The following is a 6,000-nucleotide window of genomic DNA, read 5'->3' as shown; positions in this document are numbered from 1 at the left end:
TTAAAGTGGCTCAAGAAGGATCATATTTGATATAAAGAAATAAAATTCCAGCCATGGTCATGAAACTCAATTTGTCAAAGGATTATGATAGAACAAGTTGATTATAAATGTTATTGATTCTTTTGTATGTAGATTGAATTCTCTCCTGAAAAAAGTGGATAACGAGATGCTTAACCTCATTTAATTTTACAATCATTATAAATGGAACAACATCTATACTTAAACACCCACAAGTGGACTAAGACAAGGATGTTGTCTCTCTTATTTTTTTGTTATAATAGTTGTTCAACGATTAAACAAAGCTATGTCGGAATCTAAAAGAATGAAATCTATGCACAGATTCAAGATTGGAATAATAACATTATTTGATAAATGGTATGCTCTTATTTAATAATGGAGCTATAAGAGAATAAAAAAAATGCAAGAAATTCTAAAGATATATAATATAGATACAATAATGGAAATCAAAATTCAATATTATTGTTTCATAGAATATGATTTCTTGGAGAATTAGTTGTTACACATTTTCCTTTCAACATGTTGTGTTCCAAGAAGGGTATAAGTACATGACCTTTTTTCATGTCCGAATGGATATGGAAGAGGGATTGGTCATGGATACTAGCAGATTTTGAATCTTAAAAATATGAGTAGTGTCTTTATTGGTTTTTGATAGAAGGAAGGATGAATACGATAAAGTTAGTAGCAATTCAAGTATTATTTCATTCCTTGACTTATATTCCAATAGGAGTTATGGAAAAGATTATAAGCAAGTGCTTTGCATTTATACATATATGTAAAAATATAATGAGGGCATTACATTGGTAAAAAAAATCAATATCGTAGAGACAAAGGAGGAATAATGATGGGACCTATAAAAACTATTTCTATCAATCACTAGTGGCAAAAATATTAGAGCAGGTTCTAACCACTAAAGGTTGGTGGAAAAAGATTCTAGTTCAAAAGTGTATAAAACTTAGATCCATAATAGATTGGATAATAAACCCAAGAAACTCAATTAAATTATGTTCAATTAATTGGAGAGCATTTGTATAGATTTCCTATAATTGATAATTGGATATCTTAGAGGGTGTAGAGTGGAGAATGATTGATATTAGGAGTAAACCCTTTGTGTGGGATGTAAAAAAAATGTCGAGATTTTCAAAAGATATTATTTAATTGCTTCATGATCGAGGTATGTATATTTGAAACTAACTAGTTGATTGAGCAACAATAGTTTGTGGCACCATGTTTACTTAAGTGATTAATGTTTGGGCCTATATGGTGGTAATGAGTGATTAATGTTTGGGCCTATATGGTGGTAATGAGGTTTCATGAAAACCTATGTAGAAAAAATATTCATTGAATCCATGTTACACTAAGGGATAAGGAAGATAATCTTGCATGGTAAACAAATATTATTTTGAGGGAGTATATCAATTAAGATGCAAAGCTATGTTTTATATATTGATAACTAAAATGGTGGTGAAAATAGTTTAAAAATTAGAAGCACCAAACTATAACTAGCAATAAAAAATGATGTTTTCCTTTAAGAAATATTAGAGAAGAGAAATAAATAAACTATTCGAATATGCATCTTGTTTTATAAGAAATGATTAATAAAGAACAAAGCAGTGGCAATGTCACTCCTTTTCTTTTTTGTATAGATATATTTTTTACTCGTAGACTACATGTCCAAAATACATCTGCACAAAAAAATTATTTTAACTCATTAACAAATTCTCGATACAAGGTCAAAAATACTTGATAGAAAGTATCATGGTGGTCATCCTCCTAGATGTTCTTTGAAATTGTATAATCTAAATATAAAAATCATAAAAGGCTCGATACACAATCATGGTCGGAGCAGAGGAAAATACTGCCAAAAAAATCACAAAAACTTTTGACAACAAAATCAGTGTTGGCTGGCCTATGATGTTCGCCACATCAACAAGTACTTTGAAATAAAGTCGAACAAGTTTAATCCCATTAAAAGCCATACACGACCACGTAGATAAAACTTAAATCGAGTCGAACAAGTTTAATTCCATTAAAATCTATACACGACCACGCAGATGAAACTTAACTTTAAGTGGATGACCTTATAAAAATAAAGCTTTCAAATACAACTCTGTAATTTTCATTCTTATATAGAAAATTAATTTTTAGGATATCTAAACAATTTATTTTAGGAGCACTTTCAATTGACAATGCTATTAAGTGTTCAGAAGTGCATGCCCGCCAGTCCATCCAAACAGGTCAACAGCAACTGACCTAACAGAAATAAAGAAATTATAAGCATTCAAAGTATGGAAAAAACAAAATATTAATATATTTTTTAAATTATAATTTTATATATATATATTTTGTTTTTATATTTTTATATAATAGGTTATTTTGTTTCTATAATCTAATTCAAATTTGTAAATTTATTATTTAAAAATTAAAATTAAAATAATTTATAATTTCAATAAAAAAAAGTTAATAGAAATATATTATAAATTTATATATTAGATTTGGAATATACTTTTAAATTGTTTATGTTTGTTAAAAGTTTTTCAAACACGTTAATATCTAAAACTGAGTAATCAAATACACATTATATAACTTTTCTTAAATAACAGTAATAATCAATCTACTTTCGTATATAACAACCAATAATAACTATCTCATTATTAATATAACAACTAAATTATAATAAATTTTTTCCACCTTTAATTTAGTTATAAATTTTAAATATATAAACTAGTTTTATGAAACGAATTATATTAATATAATTAAAACATTACTTATATAACACGTTAATTTTAAAAACATAAGATAGTTCTTCCTTTCCTTTCATATATATACAGACACAAGTTGTGTTGTTCGTATATTTTATTGATAAATAAAATGTTAATAAAAATAAATTTCAATAAAATCAACCAAATCTTTAAATATTATTAAATTTACCCACACAAACAAATTTCCATTTAAAAAATATGTGTATATATTAAGGAAAAAATCAACTAAATATTTGGTACCAAAGGTTCTACGAGTGACATCCATGCTTTTATCCCTCAAAACCTTCTGCATGTCAACCATTCCTTGGGAGTTGATATCTCTGTCACAACATAGTTTCCTACTTCACCACTTGAGTGCCTCGGAGGTTGGGACACATTCTAACTCTGTTTCATGAAGTCCGCTATCTCACTAAATGATCTTATCACAATTTTCAATGGAGTATGTTTCAATTTAATAATAGTTTGACAATTTAGACATTACGAAATCCACCTGCCTAGAAGTCGAGCAAACTAGACTGAAAAGCGTTGTCGGAAATTTACCGGTTCTCTGGTTGTCCTGAAATTTTATTACCTAGTATTAGGATGACCTCACATCTCGGGGTCTGAAGCCCTATCCCAGGGCTTCACTTGGACGTTTTTTCTTTTAATCACATGGTGAATCGGTGCCAGACTTGCTTAATCTAGGGGAGACTCAGGATCAAACCTGATAGCTGTCACTATAACACCAAGAGTATAACCAACCACATGTAAGTCGGGTATACTAAGTTCCTATGATTTTAGCAAGAGCAGACTCACGGGAAAGGGGAATCCGCCCCTCTAGCCGCCACCACAGCAGGTCATTGTACTCAATGAGATTTGAACTTCAATCTGCCTGGCCATGTGACTTACTGTCAAACCACACATCACTGTACTGCTGCGCTTAGACATTATCCCTCAAAAACAAAAAAACCAAGTGGACAAAAATTATGCAAAATTTTTGGTAATGCATCGATCTTATGCTCTCAAGCCCTACCCCAGCTGCACTTAGATGTTATCCCTCAAAAACAAAAAACCTAAGTGGACAAAAATTATGCAAAAATTTTGGTAATGCATGGATCTTATATATCGTTTGACATAGCAATGGGCTATCTAGTATTAAAATATATTTATTTTTAATATATATATGAGAAAGAGAAAAGTTATTAATAAATATTAAAAAAAGAAAATTAAATCGATAAGCTCATTTTACAGCTTAGTATAACTGATGTGTAAGTATATTCATGTTTAACTTAGAATTAATACTATCTCTTTATATATAATGAAATAACAAAAATGAATATATTTGTTTGGTTTGTTTAATTAAAAGTATAATAAAATATCAATAATCTCACTCTTAATGTCTATACTAAGTAAAATATTTCACTCTCACTCTCTGCCATAAATAGAATATTTGGATCTTTATATGAAATAACAAAATCTTAATCTTATATGAACTGTATAAAGAAATAAAGAAGCTAAATGTTAAAAAAAAACTAAGCAATTGAAAAAAAATATATACACTTAAGTAATCTCACTATTTTATGCCCAAATAAATCTTGAGCGATATATATATATATGATCGAATCTTTCATGGTGTAAACATTCAAATTTTACAGTTTAAAAAAAAAAATCATCTCAAGAAATTTCATCCCTCTCAACTCTTATTAAATTCGTGGTTATAAATATTTACTTGTGCAATGTTTCAATTGAGAAAAAAAATGACTAATTATATTAAAAAATAGATATATAAAAATGAATTGGAAGTATTTAAAAGTTTCTATGTTTAATAAATGATACTTATATATGGAACATGTCCAATCCCCATTGCCCATACTATGGTTTATGGCCTACAAATGACTTCTAACCTTACGGAACATGACAAACAGTTACTCTTTTTAGTGGAAATGTATATGATTATATTTTATTATTAAATATTGAATCTAAATTTTGTTTCAAATATATAAATAAATATAATTGAATAATATTTATATAATTTTAAAACATTAAATTTATATGGATTTTAACCTAAATTATGTAAATATGAACTGCGACATTTTTATTTAAAAATAGATATGAATACGTAAATAAATTTGAATAATGTTTAAATTTATTATTTACAAATTACAAATTTGAAATTGTGTATTGGTATAATTACCATTTACGTAATGTTCAAATATATTGTTTAAAAATCTACCAATTTTGAGAATATGGTTATAAAAATCGATGGCATAATCTCGGTAATTTTTTTAAATAAATAAGAAATCAACTTAGAGATATATATAAATGAAAGTTTTTTTAATTAAGATGATATAATTATGTTAATAGTTATGTCTATTTTGGAATAGAGTTTTTGGATTTTTGTTTTGTTAATTTAGAATTGTATTTCTTCACAATGATTATATACAAAAATAGAGATAATATTGTTTATGATATGTTTAGTCATGGTTTTTCTAGAGGGAAACCCACTAATATTGTTGATGATGGATTATAGTTTAGATTTATCAAAATGTTAACAATTATCACTATTAATTTCAAGACAAATGTAAAGAACTGAACTACTAAAAGTAAAATACATGTACGGAGTGGCTAAATATAACATCAACAATCAATAAGGTAACCAGGGATGGATCATGGGTAGTCTTGCGGGTGCTAGAGGTTTCAAACCAAATTGGATATTACCTTCTATTTGAGCAAGACAAGCATCCAAACTAGCAAGATCGGAACACATATGACTTTGAACACATTGAATTTCATTCAAGAATGATATTATATCGTTGTGGTCTTCATGTTTTTCCTTCAGGACTCTACCCAAGAGTGTCTTCATTTGTCACTGAAGGGTAATGGATTTCAAATATTGGCTCCATCTTCCCCTGGTCTGTCATGGGTCAAGAACCCAATTAGCTACTTATCCTTGTATTTTAGATTTAGAGTAGGCCAAGTTGTCATTAGTGGTGAAGGCTTCAACTTGACGAGTTTTCTCTTGAATTTATGGAGTAGTGGATGAGAGAAAAATGGTTGGTACATCTTGAGCTTGGGCTTGAGCTCACAAACAACCTTGAGGATCTCTCCCACATCTTGAGCTTGGGCTTCATCTTACAGGAAGACTTCAAGAGGTCTGTCATCTTATCCTCAATGACAACGTATCCTCTATCAAGGCATACTACGTCAGGTTACTAGGGACTAAGATAAAAATATCGCCTAG

This window comes from Pinus tabuliformis, chromosome 6, assembly GCF_031772625.1.
Source record: "Pinus tabuliformis cultivar Carrire ecotype Pingquan chromosome 6, CPIR1, whole genome shotgun sequence".
Taxonomy (NCBI): Eukaryota; Viridiplantae; Streptophyta; class Pinopsida; order Pinales; family Pinaceae; genus Pinus; species Pinus tabuliformis.
This window is presented reverse-complemented; position numbering follows the sequence as displayed.